Source organism: Meleagris gallopavo, chromosome 14 (genome assembly GCF_000146605.3).
Source record: "Meleagris gallopavo isolate NT-WF06-2002-E0010 breed Aviagen turkey brand Nicholas breeding stock chromosome 14, Turkey_5.1, whole genome shotgun sequence".
Taxonomy (NCBI): Eukaryota; Metazoa; Chordata; class Aves; order Galliformes; family Phasianidae; genus Meleagris; species Meleagris gallopavo.
Window position 1 is genome coordinate 12,315,305 of NC_015024.2, and position 19,556 is coordinate 12,334,860.

The window sequence follows — 19,556 nt, forward strand, 5'->3', positions numbered from 1 at the left end:
TTTAGGAACTGCTAACATTTGAAAGGAAGGTGATTTTAACTTGAGAATTACCTGTCTTATTTAAGACTTGGTACTACAACAAACTGCTCCTTGAGAAAAGACTGGCACTTGGGTTTAAGTAGCATCTTTCAAAACAGAATAATCCAGCATCTGGTAGGTGTAGAATTTCAACTTTATAACTACATCATTTTAAATTACAATGTTTATGATGAGAAAGTAAAACTCGTTGATAAGACAAGAGATATTAGCTACACATCTTTAAAACTTGAGGAACATATTATTCCTTAAATTCTGCTTGCAGATTCACCTGATTCAAGTTAGCAGTTTATAACACCATTAAACCACTTCAGGGTTCCAGTGATAACAGCTTACAAAGGTTAACTGTTTTATTTCACTCACAAAAAACAGTTCTGATTGATTATTACAAATGTTTCCATCTTACACAAGAAATACTGGTATAACAATGGAACACTAATTCTGAAACAAAGCAATTTCTAGTATCCTCTGAATCTCCTAAATCAGAAAGAAGCATTATGGAATTTTAATTTTGGTAAAGTTCACATTTTGGGTAGTATAAAGCCATTGTATTTTTTTCCTATTATGAGATAGGGAATTTTAATGCCATATCATGCACCCACCAGGAAAACATGCTACCACAGTAAGTAATCCATACCTAGGTTCAAACATAAATTTAGCAGCTACTGTGTAGAAAACCTGTGCAGTCTCATGGCATGTAGCCTGAAAGGTACAATCCTCATCTTCAAGGTGCTGAAAACAATCTTTGGAAATTTGAAGGACAATGCCTGCTGGGTTCTTGCAGCAAATTTACTGGCAAATATGAGCAATCAGAAAATTCTTCCAAGCACTGTTTCTGTACCAACATTCAGAAATCTGAATTAACTCCTCTATAAAGTGATAAAATCCACCAGCACTCACGGATACTTAGAAAATCACAATATGTATTTAAAATCCCTATAGTGTATGTGAAGTACAAAGAAATATCTGTACGAGCTTACAGGCACCTATATTCCACTCTTGGTAAAAATTCTTTGTTGTGTTTTTGAAAAGGAACAACATATGTAACCTAATAGTGTCCTTGACAAAAGCCATTTTTCCATACTATCTAGTACTCGAGACAAGATTTATAACTCACCAGTCATTATCTGTGAACAAGAAATTAAAAACTGTGACCACAATATCACCTCAGTTGCATGTGAAGTATCTAAGACAACACAAGCAAATGAAAAATTACTTCATTCAGCTATTCAACTTAGGCATACAAAAACGTGCAGTAGCCAACACAAGCACTAAACCTTAGTCACTGTTACTTCATTTCCACTGCCTTTCATAAGAATTCATCTTCCTCAACTCTGAAAAAAAACACCCATTGCAGAGTCACTGCTGCTAACAGTTTGTGCTGAACTAAAAAGTTATGCAAAAACTTGATAGAAATATCACGGCACGATTCCTTCCCCACCTCTAGCAACAAGCCTGTTTGCAGTGTGAAAATCTTCTTCCCTCTCAAGTGCTCTATCTTAAGATCATTTTCTTTCTGTCCCAGTTATTTAAAACTATGTATTTGTTATCAAAGCACAGCAAAACTCCTATTTATGCATTTCTAATGTTTCTGCAAACTAGACACTATAGAGAGCCCTTGTGGAGCATTACTTTGTTTCATCTGCTAAATGGTGTGCTACCACTTGAATACTTTATCTCGAAACCAGAAGCTTCAGAAAAACAGCCATTTAACAGGTACTATTTAAACAGGTACCGAAAAAGTGAAAAAAAATGTAAATCACAGCTTGCCTTTCTAATTCAGTACAGCAAAAGACAGACTCCTTTATTGTCTCATTTCAGAGACAATATATCAAAGGCAGAAAATGTTGGCTTTATAGCCATTGAAAATATGAAAGACAATGCTTGATTCTAAGCATAAGATTCAAAACTTATATTTACTGAGACTTGAGGAATAAAAGGAATAAAAAGATTTTCTCCTCTTCCCAGGAAATAGATTAGGTAGGCATGACATTTTTCCACTTCAGTGTTGCATGCGTTTATAAGCTCCCCTTTTGTAGCATTTATGAATTCAAACGGTGCTAGGGTTAAGCTGGAGGAAAGCAATTTGGCATGCTTGCTTCTGCTTTTATCAAAGAAAGCAAAAGCAGTCCACGAGGTCTGGACTGACCTTAAAGCAGAAGTGTTTATCAGGGGATTGCGAAGGACTTACCAATTGTGTTTGGTAAACAGGAATCTATATTTGATGACACTTGCACACAATGTGTCAATAATATAATTGTTATTCTATTTCTATAAGCATTTTCTATGTAAATAGCATCTACCTGCAAATTAAAAGGACAAATTAATTCCATATTTTATAGGAAGTTTCCAAAGTCAGCTACTCCCAAACTCAGAAAATTCAAACAACAAAATTCAACCAATGTAGTTCCGTGCAACTATATTTTCAAAGTGCGTGTGTATCCACACATATATATATATATATATATATGTGTGTGTATGTATATATATTTATGCATACACATATATACACAAATACTTTACCACAGACAATTCCCCTAGGAACATCAGGTACATCAAGGAGGACATCTGGGAAAAAAGCATCTTAAAAGTGTAATGCGGCCATGTAAAGGATGCAGACACTGAAAGGAATCTTTACTGAAATAAAAGCCGGATAAAGGGAACCAGGGACAGAGAAATGGAAGCCGAGACTCTAAGCTGAAGATGAACACAGTAAGGATTAACACATGCATATTCAATTTACAGGTCACCTATCACATGCAATACAAGAGGTGAGTGCCTGTTAATAACTATAATCAAACAGGAGATGAAGCAGGTACAAACAGCTATAAACCTACACACCACCGCTGACACATACAAGTAAACTTCTTTACACCTCAAAAGTTTTCCTTTGAAAATATCACAAATATCTGCTCCAATTTCTTTTTGTGTGTGCATTCATCTACCTATAAATAGCTTAACTGTGCATACAAACATTAAAAATCAATTTACCGTATCATTAAATAAAAACAGGCACAGAAAACTATCAAACCCATGCAACACATTCATTTCTTCTGTATCACACAAATCTGTTGTTTAACAAACGTTTCAACAGTTGATCACAGTTAGTTACAATTCATGACAACACACATCTATACTAGTTTAAATTTCACTGCATAATGTGACTGCCTCTCATTTCTAAATCATCCTTTTGTGCTGCAGACTCCTTTATCACAGTTCTTTTCTGGATATTGGAATTGGTATCACTGAACTGTGATATCAAAGTTCAACTTTTCCTAAGCTAACATCTGAAAATCTCGAAATGAAAGGAAGAACTTATTGAAACCAGCGGTGAGATCACGGGATGAAAATGAGTCTTTGCCACAGTGCTTAATGCATTATACACTCTTCTTTTTTCCTAAAAAGAGAAAAACCAAACAAGCCATATATTTCCATTTTAAATACAAATCAAAGAATAAGTAATTCTACACAGAATGCTAAATTCTCTTCAGATACTGAAGTTACCAAGACACTTAGTATGTATTTAACTATCATCCTGAGTTACTTAAATTTCAGTGATTTATTCACAGAAATTGAGTGCAGAGGGGGGTGGGAGTGAGGAGGGGGAATGAGATCTCTGCAATATTATATATCTTATCTCCAGCTTCCTGTAGAAATGCAACTATATAGGCGAACCTCGTGTAAATTCAGAAGAACCACAAAAAATATCACTTTTAACATTTTTTTCCCTACCTAGCACTGTTGTACTAATGACCAGAAGCAAAACCAGTGCATTTATTTTTAAATACACCTACCATTAATCTTTGCAAACATAACTACACCAGAACACCTTAACTACTGTGAACAAAGCCAAAGTCAGCAATCATTCTCTAAGATTCGGCCACCCTCAGCACATCAACTTTCTTTACACTTTCCCTCTAACCACTGCTCAGCAGTTTTGTATGATAGGAATGCCAGGTGGCTAAAGAAGTTGTCCTGTCAGCTTTATCTTTAATCCATGAACTTTAGATCTGTGAATATAACAGCAAAGGATGTGTGGCAATGTTTGTTAACACAACACAACAAATGCACTCACTTTTTCAGCACCTTCTCCTTCCTGCACTCTGAGGCTACAAAGGCTTACAAAATAAATATTTGGAAGTAATTATTTATATATCAGTAAAAAGAGAAGTTACAAGGGAACTATCCTGTACCTTTGTCAGTGAGACAACAAAGCAGAGCCAAAAGATCAAGCAAAAATGTAAGCTAGAAAAGGGTTATCAAATGGATTAAACTGAAGTGGTTTTTGACCAAACCAGTGGGCCCTTAAATTATACAGATGATGTCACTTATTATTAAAAAGGCTAACAAGTTTCCTCAACAAACCGCCCTGTGGGTAGTTATCACAACTTCCCAGCCTTCAAGATGACCAACAGCCATTCTGGTGCTTTGTTAATGCTCTCAACTGTGTGGCCGCCATCTATAAAGACCAGGTGAATGTAATTCAGCTGAATGTCCTTATCTCATTTTTCAAACCTAGACATGGTATCCCATCTCATTTTTATTAGTCTTATTCTCACATTTTCCACACATTTTCTGAGTATAAAGAAGATTTTTTTTGTGTGTTTTTTCACAGCTTTCCAAGAGCTCATCAGCTGGAATGGCATCAGTCTTTCTACTCTGTGATAGTCATATTGATTGGTACCTCCCAAAGGCATACTGTAATCATTTTATCAGTGATAGGGTTCTGTACAGATACACACTTTGACTTTCCCCTTAGATATGACAAAGGCAGTCCTCACAGTTTCAGATCTTGTGCAATTCACCCTATATCCACTACCACAGGATGACCCTTCTTCTCCTCTGAAGTCGTGAAGCCCATGCATTTATACTTTTCTAATTCACTCGTCATATCCTCCACAGCCCTTTTATTAGTTTATGATGATTCCTCCATGAAAGTATCAGTAATGTATTCCTTTTGAGTAATTTTGTACAGCATCGCTTTGAATGAACTCAGTACTAATAACAGGCTTCTCCCCCAGTGCAGCATACTACATTCTTAAACATCAGAGAGTATTTCTGTTATCTGCCACACAGAGATTATTTTACTTGAGGCCTGTCACAATTATTCTTCATAGAAAAAAAAAGAAAAACAAAAAAAACCCAGCCTAGCTGTGGTTGTTCCTTGCCTTTCAACACCATGTTTCTACACCAATGCCTCAAATCATCAGTTCTGGTAATGGTCTGTTTTCTGAACAACCCTCGGCGTCCACCATCAATGAAGTTTGTTACTCTCATGACAAAGAAAGTACATTTTGTATCCACATAGGGACATCTTAAGACACGCAGCATAGTCAAGGGTAAGGTGCTGTGTGTTTATGGCAGCAATGGATAAACACATAGCCAGCACAATCTTTTAAATAAAAAAGTCATAAAACCATTTCACAAGTACTTCAACTTAATGCTGTGCATCTCCAAATACTACACCCAGCAGCCTCAGCATTTCATACAGAGCTTGTTTGCTGAGACTACTTAATCAAAAAAAAATTAAAAAACGCTCCAAGAGTAAAACAGAAAATCCATACCAGCATAGCACGATTAGTTTTCCATATTAAAATTATACTTGCAGTCAGTTTTGCACTTAAATTAGTTTGAGTTATTCTTAAATATCAGGCAAACACACATCTAATTAGATGCAAGTTGATGTAAATTTGAAAAGGCAATTCACAGCAGTATACTAAAAAAAAAAAAAAAAAGTAAAAATAACCCAAGGATATATCTTCTCTCTAAGAAGTCAGTCTTGCAAGCATACCTTTGAACGTGCACATTTTGTCCTTACAGTTACCAATATTAGCTGTACTGACGAGCTACATATTTTTGTATGTATTTAGAGGAATGACATCTTAATATAGGAGAAAAGTAGGCCAAAGCAGAAAGTTTTGTTTAAAAAAATATCATAACTACATGAATCATCTCATTATTGTAGGACCTGAAATGACTGAAAAAAAAGTATTTTATGTCTACTACACCACAGCTCAATGTATGTATTTTAAAATTCAACCCATATTTTCCCCAAATAGTTAACATCATCAATTATTTTAAAATATACTTGTGAGCTATCAAACAGATTTTAAGGATACAAATTTATTATCAATATTCAAAGTTATATATATTAATCTTCAGTGTTTCTGCAGGAGAAAGTTCAATCAAAAAGCAGCATTCAGTACTTTAAAGACTAAAAAAAAAGAAATCTGATAATTCAGAACAAAAAATCATGATCAGAAAAGTCTTAAGTGGTTTCTATAGATAAATACAAGGATTGATGAAACACTCACTTTCCAAATTTTACTCAGATAAGAGTTAAACAGTGTATTATTGTAAAATGAAATATTTAGTTCAATGGAAATCCCATCAAAGTTGAATAGCCAAACTTAAGTGAACACAAATTGAAGCATTATATACTTTCCTATAGTATTCAATTTAATTACCCTAAATGGAATGTTACTACTGATTACTGTCTCTCAAGCTGAATAAGACCATCTGACAGTCACTCTGCAGAAAAGCATTTTAAAAAACCTATATAAATTTGAAAGGCTAGAAAAGAAATATCCTGTTTGATATGGGAAAAAGTTTCATCAACATTTACTAACCATCATGCTTAGTGCTTCTTTTACCAATACTCTCAAAATGAAGAATGCTAATTGGCCAGTGCAAGAGTACAGCAGTCAGGACACTCACATGTAAACTTCAAAGAGCAATCTGCACAAAATCAATGCCATAACATCACTCTCAGAGAACTTCAAAGAGCTTTGCGTTGAGATTACGCTAAGATTATTTGCCCTACAGCATACAAAATTCTCAGCTATGCTATTTTGGGAAAATATAATATCATCTCCACAGTTCACCCATTTCAAATGCTAAGGAAGTGCTCACCATGAAGACGCAGATGATTGTCACTGCCCTGCTGAACCATAAAATTGCATCTCTAATGTACAATGCTGAGGACAATTTAAAAGAATTTCATTTTTCCTTTCAGATAAGGTAATCACAAACCTTCCTTGGAAATTAACTTTCCATGTAATCCAAATCCTTCTATCTGTACCTGGAGATTATTTCTGTTTTTTAAAATCACACACCTTTTAATTATTAGATGTGGCTTACATTTGCATCTCCGGAAATACAGTTAACCCCTATTTCTCCAGCATTTTGTTTCACTCCATTACTAGAGTGTGATGCCCAGTACACAGATAAGCAGGGAGCAGGGGGAGTACTTTCTCCCCATTTCATTCAGCTAATAGAAATCTGAAGGCTGCTCAATGTGACAGATGAGCTATGTGAGCTAAAGCAACTTGTTCCGCTTGTCAGCCTCCAAGAGCCTACAGCAGTGAGATACAATTGTGATGACACCACCATCGCAGAACTGGGTCAAACATACGGTCACTTTAAAACAGAATGTCAAATACTCTTTCTACTTGAGAAATTTGATTCAGTGACACTAAAAGCTGTTAGATACCATTAGCTTTATATCTAGGTTCAAAATGAAACCGTTACTTTGACAGTATTTCAAGAAGCCTCTCGTGTACCCTACATCGCCATTAAAGCTTGTAGGAACCACAAACTGCCAAATAACGTTCACTACTGCCCATAGGGATGGAGTACTTGAGGACCAGGACACTGCGCTGTGTTGCACCAGGAGATCTGGGCCTTTGAAACAGTATTTACGTTATGACTTCATAGATTAAAATCCTTACAGAATTTTGAAGATCAAACAGACAAAATTCAGGAAAAAAAAAAAGGAATAGAAAAGTAAAAACAAAAGGTATCCCAACTCATGCCTATACCTATTATTTAGTCCAAACCAGAAATGAATTCACTTTGTTATTTTTTTCCACTCCAGTGCAATAGAAAATGTGCTACTCAAATATATGTATTTAAAGAGGACTGACAAGTACTACTTAACAGTCCATTCAAATTATTTCCATGCACCTTTGAAGTTCAATTAGTACTGTGTAGCGACAATGCCATATTTACTTCATGTAACACATTTCAAACATGTGCACATTTCAAACTTTAAATAACTGCATTATAGAGTTCATGCCATAGGTGTATGCTTATAAAAGCAAATGTCAAAGTGAAGATGATTCTTGACATTACTCTCACATCAACCTTTAGAATTTCTGTTGAGTCACATACAAGCTCTTCAACAGAGTGACTTCAGCTGAAATATATACATACTGTAACTGTTGTCCAGAAATTCCAGAACATATGAAAGGGAACAGCAGAAGTCTGAGGCATCAAAAGAAATTTCCTTCTTGGTATTTCACTAATTTGTATTGATACAAAAGGCAGTCAAAGTCAAGCTCAAATGATGGACTCTGCGTAAGCTCCAATTCCCAGCCTTCTGAAGCTCACAGCTGAAGTTACAGTTGTAAGTTGTATTGAATACACAGTATTGAAACATTTCTTATATAAAATATATACAGCAACATCTGAAATATGTCTGTTTTTGCTTATGTTCCATAAATGCCCATCTAGCTCTGCAGAAACATACTTCAGGAAAAATATTTCCAAGGAAAACTTATCCTGGAGCTTCTCAAAGATGCATATTTCTGTGTAGTTCTAAACTTACATAATTTTTAAAAATAATTGTTGTTTACTTGCTTTGATTTCTAAATATGTCTTTGATCTCATTCATTAATATTCATCAGTCTTCTGATGTTGGACTAACGAGAATCTTACGCATTTATGAGAAGCTATTTAAACAATGCTATCAGACAGGTTTTTTCTGATTTATGCTTTTCATCAATACTGACAATACTTCATTCTTTGTATTCTCCAGTGTCTTCTTCGAGCTTCCTGGAACTATAGATTACATATTTCAAAACAAAGCAGAGCTCAATAAATGCACAACTATTTCTGTCAATTATAAGCACAGAATCCTAAATGGATAAAACAGCAGAAACGCATTATGTATGTGGACAGAATGAATAATGATCATACTCAGAGTATAATTTATTTCCATGTTTTACATATATTATTTATGTTTATGATGGAACATCTCTGAAGCTAAGAGGAAAAACACAACCTCAACTTTTCAGCTCAAAGAATTTGCTTTGGGCCCAAAATCAGCACAGTATTGTTGCCAGAACACATCATCAGCCACTCACAGGAGCATCACAGGCACACTAAGAACAACACACACAAACTGATAATTACTTGCCCTCTTTGCAATAAAAAAAAAAATAAAGTTGCTTTTCTATTTTGTTTCACCTGATAGCATTATATACAAACCAGAAGTTGAAAGCAGGAGTGTCCTGTGTGATATACCGGTCATACATGCACTGTAAGTTACAAACACCCAACCCAAATGCTGATCTACACTAGAAGTAACTTTGGCAAAGCAGCCCTGTGCTACTACACTCACTATGTACGCAAAGATAATGAAGATATGCAATAACATTCAAAGAAACTATGCTTCTTCAGAAGTAAGCGTTCGTGAAGTCAGCTCCAGTAACTTTTATTTCTCTGAGAAACTGAAATGACCTTTTCCTGAAATATCATTTTGGCTGAAGGACAGAAATGACCTCACATAAGCGTCAATGCCAACCAAGCAGTGCCACCCACTCGTTCACATTTGCTTCACTGGCACATGGATTTATCCTCTATTAAGAGCAGTCAATTACTGTGTGTCTGTTACTGTTCTTACCTTCTGGGTTCATTGCTATTTCCAAATTAAATCTTTAGGAACAAATGCAACATTTTAAAATTTCTGACTCTTATTATTATTCATAAAAATTCTGAGATAAAGCCACACCGATTTGAAGCCACCTATTACTGCATTCTATCTAGAAATCACACAAAAGTATCCATTAGAAGCGTCTGAATGACAGTACCATAAATACACACAGTGCAGTGAAGTGCACGATTATACCTTGTCTGCTACAGAATTTAGAAATCAGAACATTTGAGTACACACACGTACACCAGATTTTCACACATGGAGAAGCAGTTGCTCTTGTCTCAGTTGGAAATAATAACAAAGAAAAATTCAAGAGAACTGAGCATCCCCGATTACAGGACTTCTGGTGTGTCTCACAGGACACTCAGAACCCAAGAGAACTGGAACCTACAAACAAAAATATTCAGAGCATCACTATACATCAGAAAATTGGACAATTTCTCACTAGCATCAGAGTTGGATTATGTAAAAAGCTATGGATGTTAATATGAATTGAGTTCTACATTACAGTAGAACTTGGGAAAAGATAAGGAAATAAGTATTCAGGTTTTTTTTAGATGCTAAGAATTATTCAAGGTATTTACATAAACCACATGCTGTGGATAATCACCCATTTCTAATTCTGATTAAGTGCAACATCAGGTCTTATATATCATCCTCATAAAGGCTAAGTATGATTAGTCTCCTTCCAAAGAAAAATATTTTCTCACTCTACTTTTTCCTGCTTTCCGTAACCCTTGTTTCTCTGCATTGCCATAACACTCAGCTGGACTAGGACTCAAGTTTACCAAAACTGGGCACAGAGGACAAAGTTTAGACACCTTGCAGATGCAGGCTCTTCCTCTTCTAAATGTCTAGAAATATACACTTAACAGAGCCCACTTCCTTAGGGATTGTTATTAGTTCTTGACTGAAAACTGCAATCAGTTATGCACCACTGACTCACGTATGAAACCTTCTGTGGTTATACTGTTCAACACGACCATTAATAAGCAAGCCTTACAAATTCCAAGGGATTGCACCATCACTATTTTGTTTTTTTATTTGTGGCAAAAGTTAAATTATGTATATTCTGTAAGTGCATTACACCAGAGAGGAAAGTTAACCTGTCAAATGAATGAAGTAAGTCAAGAAACCAAAACAAAACTAGCCAAAATAGTGCAAGCATTATCTAATTTTAAACAAGACATAATTACATTAATGCACTGTGATTTTATTTTAAAATGGATCTTGGTAATAAGTGAGCTTCACTACAAAAATAAAACTGACAGCAAAAAAAAGAAACAAAGGAAAACAATTTTTGTTAGTTCAAATGAAGCTAACAAGGGTTAGCAGCAGTAAAAAACTACCTTCTTTAAATTCCAAAAAGAATCTCTTCTCCTGACCTTTCTAAAGCTCAAGATGCATACGTACACAGAATAAACAAAGTAATTTGAAAGCAAATTCACTGAATGCACCTGACCTTTGAAACAGCACAGATAATTTTAATCAGATTTGCACAATGGTAGTCTCAGTTTTTTGGTAACAACGTAGATAAGAAAAAATAACTAGTTAAGGAAAAAAAGACAACATATAACCACAATCATGATATCTTTAATTTTTGTCTGGAGATAGGCAACAATCTTAAGAATCTCAGAATCAGGAAAGATTCCTCTGCACGTCCCTGAGCATCCAGCCAGAGGTGCTCAATTCAGCTCTAGAGAGCAAAGTCCTTTCCGGCAGTTAATTTTCTGTCAGATAAACTGAAGGACAGAAAACTGACAATAATCATAGGCAAAAGAAAAAAAAAGTAAGTTACACAACTATATAAAAATATTGGTTTTGATAGGAGTGGCCAATAGTTCCCCCAGACCACTTAGTATACAGGAGGCTGTTCAAACATCTCTGGATGATTAGCTTTGCTTTTCAGAGCTGAGGAGCATCAAGATCCACAGTGATAACAGTAACCTAGTGAGTAGTGCTGACAAGTAAGAAAAACCTCTACTTACAAAGAACACATTCTCAGAACCAAACAGAAATTAGCTTTAGGTGAAGCTAGCTGACAATACTTTCTTTTGTGGACAGACAAATGTTACAAGAGTTGTAAACAACTGACTTATCAGCACTTGGAAAATTAAACAACGAAGCATCGCACTTCTTGCAAACCTTAAACTGGCTTGCATCAAGTTAGTTATGTGACTTCAGAATGAAGCATTCATATGGAGAGCTAAAAATCTGTTTAGATTCAGAACACATAAGCTCCATCAGCAGAGTCATTCTGCACTGATGGTAACAAGCTTCCATTCGAGCCGGCAACCACAGCAATGAAGTCTAATACAACCAACAAAGGCTGTTCTGAACAACTGAGGTTTGACTTTACTTTTGAGAAAAGAATAAAAGTGAGCAAAATAGAGAACCTCATTAACTTAGAAGTTACCCAAAACTAAACTGCATTTGCACAAGGATAGAGGTTTTTGTTCGTTTCAAATAGTGCATTTCAACAGCACTAGTTCTGTCTCTGTACTACTTGGCTTTAAAGCTTAGCTTCTTTGCATTTACAAGAAATTATTCAGTTTAACAAAGCACTTACATCTGAGAAGAATCATTAAAAAAAAGTACCAGAAAGCCCTTCTGACCGCATGAATTTGTAACTGGATGTAGCAGATGCTTCCCTCCAGAAGCAGCACTATCGCAGGGCTATCTACCAGCAGTAACCTCAAACAGGTGTGTTGGGTCACTTCATCCACACTCAAATCTTTGGAAGTGAACAGTCTGACATCTGACACAGCCTCTGAGAGGGCAAGCAGCAGAACAGAGTTTATAAACATTTGAAACAGGTGTTACTGAGAACTAAGAAGCATTAAGGCAGGATCATGCATAAAGCAGTCCTCCAGAAATGGATTCTGCCGTTTCTCTCTGTTGCTGATTCATTATTTGATTTTGTTGAATGCCAACCAAGTCTATTCTGACTATGGCTACAATCATATTCCTCTTCTGCCAACTGTTTTGGTGTTCTTTTATCTCCCTTGTTCACAGTGGATTTTATCCTACAGCTTGTCTTTTGCCACAGCTATCTGATATCCTCATCTGTTCCTAATAAGGAGTTTAATTTATTTAGCTTATCACAAAGGTTGAGAAGGGAGTTGATCGCTGTGTACAGACACTTATCCACTCTGACAGTGTAAAGCATTCTGACCTTGCAGAGGCATAGAGGACCCAGCACCTCGAAATGCACATTAAAGAAACTGAAACTTGAGTAAGGGCCGATTTCCTGTCAGAGAGCTTAATTTAAATTAGAATAAGCTGAAAAAATTCTATATTGAAATATGCTATGGCTATTGTTGCATTGCAACTGATTAACATGAAATCTCATTTCTCATTAAAGTAAACCTCAGTTTTGTTCTGTTTGGAGTAGAAGGAAGCCCTGTACCACAAACTTGCAGGTATCACTAATTATTAGTTTCCACCTAGGAAAGCTGAATTTATAAAATGCTCGTCAGAGTTTGAGGAAAAAAGGGTTACTTCAATCATCCACATCATTAAAGGAAAGACGTTTCTGTAAAAAGATGCAAAGAGATGAAAGGCTCTCTTTCCAGGCCTGTTTTTCTGTTGGTTTTGGTTTTTACGACATCTATGGTGAAACTGACTGAAGCCCCAACCTCTGCCTGATTTGTAACATCCTTAGAAAAAATAAAAACAATTAGGTATTGATTTTATGAGGAACCAACATTAACAGTAACACCTACCTTAATGAAAAAAATTAAGAGAAATACACTTGGCTGTATACACACTATATAGATTAATTCCAATTTAGTATCACAATAAATTCTCCAAAATTTTCTAGCAGTTTCAAATAAGAGGCTTTTCCTAGGAAGACTGAATATTTACAGTTGTGTGTATTTTAATAGATTTTTTGACAAGGCAATTCAGAAAGCATATCCAAGGAAAACTGTTTATTCATTCACAGTTTAGGCCACAGATCTGCCCATAATCCACCTAACTAGTTAAGCTTACAATACAGAAATTGTATAGCCAATCAGTAATGACCATTAATAAAGTATTTTTATTCTGAGCTCCAGTACTTGCAAAAATCTGCCTGTAGTCATTTGAAAGGCAAGAATGAAGCAGAACCAAACTTAGCTGTTGGCTACTTTATAATCCCTGTGTGTACACAATTTTCTGAGCTGTAAGGAGATTCACCCAACTCAAGCAACTTCCACTTGTTTCTCCAGCCCTTGTAAATGCCTATGCAGGCACGAAAGAGGGTGCTTTTATGCTTTTATTTTTTTTTAATACTATCTGCACATCTGTATTCCAATGTACTGGCAAAGAATGCTAAAAACACTCCAAGCTTACCTCAACAATGAGCATTACACTAAAGAAAAAATACAAGAAAACGCACCTCCAAATTCATAGAAATAAACCTCTTTGCACGTTGGTATTTTCTTTGCAAATTTTAAAACACCTGTCTATGTCCTTAGGCATACAAGTACTCTATTTGTTTTCCTAAGAAAGCTCCTTCCACTTATTTGTCTATTCCCTCACAAACGCCCATACTAAAATGTCCTACTTAGTCTAATGTTGAAGTACAGCAATCTGTACTCAGACTTCAGAGAACACAGGAAGATTATTTGTACTCTGCCTCATAGACATCCAACCACAGTTAAATGTTTCCTATTTAAATCCAACATATTTACATAACAGATGAAAAGGCTAACTCTCTTTGTTATAGTTACAGAAAATAAAGTAGGAGGCATTACTTCTGGAGCAGTCCATTACTATGTAGGCCCAGGACATTGGAGATGGATGTTGGTGGGGAAGCAGTAGGGGTTGAACCCTTCCACCTATAAGCGTGCAGGCTCTTGTTCATCACTGCTGAATGCATACAGCTAATGGCACTGATTATACCAAAAAACAGTCATTTGCAGCTGAGAATTTGCTCTATCAGTGTTATTGTGCTTTTTGTATCTGTTCCCATTCCTGGGAAAATAAATACGAGGCATTACTTTCAGAATGACCTACGTACAATGGACAAAGGATTACAGTCCAACTGCCAAGAATACCTCCTTTCCTAATTCAGTACACAGCAAATACAGTATATCTATAATTATTTATTATATGAAAAATCTCAATATTTACTATATAACACAGTCAACATCCATTATAATTAATAGCTTTAGAATATTTATTAGTTTATTGTATAGTAGTTCTTACTTAATAAACAAATGGCTACTTTCATACAAAAGTACAATGCTAAATGAACCAAAAATAGTAGTCAGTATACATGAAGCAACAGTCCAAGAAAGCAACAATTCCGTGAAGTAATATCACTGCAGCTACAGGATAAATTAAGTATCTCTTCAATGAAAGCTGGCATAGACTGAAGTCTAAGGTCATGAAATTTTCTACCAAATGCTGTAGAGACTATTAACACTTGATTTAAGATGTGCATGCTTGTATTTTGACTTCCCCATAAATACACACACCTAATGTCTCAAACACGAATACATATTTTCCTCAGCAAAGCACCTCCCTAAACAAAACTGATGGAAGAGATTTTTAAACCTTAGATTTGGACAAGCTCCTTTATGTCCTCTCCTCCTACTTCCTTCCAAAACTGGATGTTTTAATGTGAAATTTGACCTGAAAACTCCTCCATAATGAATAAAATTCTCTATTCTGAAATAGTATGTATCACAGCTGTATCATTCTTAAATATTTAATAACAATATACACTAAAAAGAGACTGGAAGCCTGAAATCATTAGATGTCCTCGCACAATAAAAAGGAGGCATGTATTTCTCTGCAAGTGTAATTTCAAAATCCTTTCACATAAGAATCTAAAGACTTGTCAGCTTGGTTACTCTGCTGCTGTATATTAAATAAGCGTGTAATGAAGCTACTGGTTTTGATTCATTGAGATGCCAAAGATCATGGGTAAAGCATATGAAATTAATGAATGTTTTTGAAAGTGGAATATCAAGAAGGCAGTACAAATCAGGTACAGCATCAAAAAGAACAAAATAATGACAAGAAGAAACCACAGAAAATCCAGCACCACTTCATTTTAGTGACCATTAAGAACAACAATAAAGCATGAATGTCATTTAAAACTGATTGCCCCATCCAAAAAGACTATCAAATACTTCACACACCATCAGTCCAGGGCATCACAATACTGTTCTTATTAACAGAACACCAATTTACAGTCTTAATATAAGCTGAATGAAAATTTGAGCCTTTTATGTTACCTAGTGCTTTCTAACATGCATTCATTGTCTCTGTTTTTCAGATAAGACTTGGACATTAATCCAGCAAACCAGTTAAATGGTACCTATTTTTCAGTACTTGCATAATACCATTAAAGTGAACAGGACAAATAAGTCAGTATGCAATGATTTCCTAATACCTTCCGAGGCCAATATCAGATCCTTAGAAACTTAAAGCCTTCACAAATCTGTGCAAATGCTAAGGATAAAAAAAAAAATTAAAAAATCTTCAGAGGAATTAATTTAAATGCTTTTGACTATTGACACCCTAAGTCACAGTCTTCTTTTGATCCAATAACGGGCAGCACTACAGTGCAAATACAGAAAATCTATACTTTGGAATATTGATAGACATGAAGCTGATGAAAGGAGTTCCACAGCTAGATGCATTACACTGCAAGCTTGGTGAGTTGTAACAGGAATATTAGGTATCACTGGGAGAAAAAACACATTCAAAAGTTTCTAATTGCAAGATGTAAATAAACATTTTCTCTATTTTCGACCACAAGATTACAAACAGCTCCTTTACCTACTCAAAAACAGTCTTTACTGCCATTCTGAACCACCTGCAGGAACCTACCTACCCTTTCTGAAAGTAACCTCAGCCCTCCTGTCCAATACTAAAGTATTGGTCCAATACAATTCACTGAAGTATTACAGTTGACTGAATATGCACTTAAGATCCATTTATGGTACAGGATTTCCCTTGTAAGTGCTTGAATTATGAGCAGGAGACTTCTTTTAAGCAGCAAGTGTCCAACCTGTTCCTCGTAGGCACACAATCAAAATACGTAGCTGTTAAATCCACACCTGATTCACCCCACCCCAACCTCCTCAATAAAGGACTGCTGCAGAAGCTCTTTCAGCTGCTGAGTCATTAATATACTGGCCTCTGAGACAGCAAGAAAACTGCTTTTACTCACCAGTAAAACCACATCAACTGGTGAGTCGTGAACAGGACGAGTTCCAACTTGCAGAGACAACCAACAAAAGCATGAGAATCAAGTTCAATTAAAGCAAGTTGCAGTTTTACTAGTAAAACTTAAAACTGCTGAAGGTTGTGAAACAGTTCCTTATATCCTCATTTTATCACATTTTGTGTGACTAAATATAATTCATTAAAAACTTCTTTAAGGTGTGCATCTTCTACTGCTAATGGGAATAGCAAAGCAACAGAAATACACAACTCTCTAAGAATAGTTGAAATCTAAGTGCAAAGAATCCATGCTAAGATAAACAAGATGTTTAAGCTATAATTAAAAGAAAAAAGATGATGAAAATACGGATAATACTGGGAAATACAAATATCAGGTAAAAGAATGAACTATAATGCACAAAATAAAAACATTGCTTATTGACTGGCACCAAATTCATTGGGAATAAGAAGCTCATATTTCAGGATAATTGTAATACTACAACTTGAGCTGCATTAGTCAACACAACTTTTGTCGCCAATTTAATCATCAATACTTGGGCCACTCAGTAAACATTCCTGATTTGCTTGAAGCTGTTAGTATGCACACATTCTATACACTGACAAATCAGCTGACAAGGCTGAAAAGTGGCAATATTTTCAACTTTCTGAGAAAGGCAGTTATATCTACTTGTGTAATTTTATGTATTTGTAATGGAAATAAATTAATCTGTTATCACAGTGGAGAAGAAAGAATGACATTTACAAAATTCAGTAATTCTATTTACTGCAAGTGCACAAAAGGATTCGTGTGACAGATGACAAAATGAATATGACAGGATTATACATTGTAACTGTGAAACTGCAAATCCTATAAAGTACACACGCAGTTGTAATATGCAAGACAAGGGGATAATCCTACTCCCAACCTGAAATTATATGAGTTGACCCAAGCCATTGTTTCCACTATCATTCTCACATCCTCCAATTTTCCCAAAATGTAAAAGCATTAACTTGGTCACTAATAAAGTCAATAGAAGCTGCAAGCATAGAATTCCAAGGCCATCAACCTAAATTTCTGACTACTACAACAGCTTTAGTTTAAGACTCTTCTCACTGCAACAGAAGCTACACACCTAATAGTGCTAACAGAGTGACAGAAAGTTGAATGCCTGAAAAAGGGACTCAACTAAAAAAGCTTTTGTGTAAGAAATAAAAACAGAACAGGTAGGCTCTACAGTTTTCAGGTGTTGCTGTCTTTTCTATCTAGGATTCTCCAATAATAACAATATAGCACTAATACAAACAGCATGTTCTGAAGAACAAAATAAGAACTGACATAAGAAGTGCTATACAGCTGATATTAAATGAAACCAACATCGGTTCTGCCCAAACATTACCAACCCATCTTCAAACACAGGGGAAAAAAACACACAAACTAAAGGAACACAGCTGAAGGTCTCCTAGTAAGTGCCAGAACTGACAAGTGAACTGAGTTCAGCTTTATGAGCACACCACACCTAGCACTCAAAGGCAGCAAAGCAACGTGCGCGTGCAATTTCTTTCCAGCGCACAGAATGCAACTTTTAAAAGCAGAAATGGCTCCCCACCATCGATCAAAGATTTAACAACACTCAGAAAAACTAAAAATGCATCTGAGGGGAAATACGAAGGCAGGTTATGAAATCAAGGCAGCTCCTATATGCTGGAGATAACAGACATCCGGCTCTGAGGAAGAAGGTTAAGTGTTTCATGCACTTTTCCTACCAGGCATTCCTGTGACTCAATTTAAAATTAAGCAGCTGAGATCTCAGGATGTATTCCAGAATGTTTTATTTGAATCACTGACATTCAGAAATAAGTTATTGGGAAATCTGCCTACAGATAACACATTGTGTGCAGCTCTTTGAATTGTACTTTGTATTCGCCTCTTTTTAACATCATCATCATTTAAAGTTAACTACAAACATCCCCAAAAGGGTCATTTAAAGCACTTCTTTTTCTCCTTTTCTTCAGAGCAAGCGCAGCTTGCAGTTGACCACCTTTTTTTCCCCTACAAAAAGCAACTAAACAACGCTGCCATCCCGTCTCCCGTTAGACTCCAGTCGTTTCTTCAGGGATTCACTACGAACTCGCAGAGCAGCGCCGTGCCTCAGCCACGTGCCATCCTCCGGAGCACGAGGGGCTGCACGCACCTCACCCACCCCCAGCCGCCCCACGCGAGGGGACACGCCCAGACATCTGAGATTTCCTAGCCAGGAAATCAGTGCGAAACACATCCAAAAAATTTCAGAGCATCCAGTTCGGAGGAAAAAGGGGAGCGGAGAGGCAGCCTGAAGCCCAGCGCGGGGCGGGTAACGCTGCAGGTGCAGCGCTCAGCCCTGGAGGAACGGCGCACAGAACGGCACGGCGCTTCCCACCCAGCTCTCATCTCAGCAGCTACCCCCTCCTCCTCCTGCTGCTGCCGCTGGAAAACCCAGCGGTACCCGGAAGGAAATTAACACAAAATGGAGACTTACACTCCGTCTCCTTGCACGCATGCGTCACTCCGGCGGAAAGGGGTGTGCCGACGGCGGCTCGTAGCAGCTGAGGGGCGGGGCGGGTCGGTGCTCGGCGGCCGCCGCGTGTGGTGTTGGGGCGG

At 36.5% G+C, this 19,556-nt stretch overlaps 1 protein-coding gene across 2 annotated transcripts in view; it reads right to left on the minus strand.

Moving 5' to 3' along the window:
• The window catches only part of FHIT (fragile histidine triad diadenosine triphosphatase), a 530,781-nt gene extending 511,258 nt beyond the window's left edge, over positions 1–19,523 (minus strand). The window contains exon 1 of one of the 2 annotated variants that reach the window (XM_031555606.1): positions 19,435–19,523. The gene's annotated coding sequence lies outside the window, so the exon portion shown is untranslated. The remainder of the gene's footprint in view (positions 1–19,434) is intronic. The other variant, XM_010718629.2, reaches the window with a different exon arrangement.
• Positions 19,524–19,556: the final 33 nt, after the last annotated feature.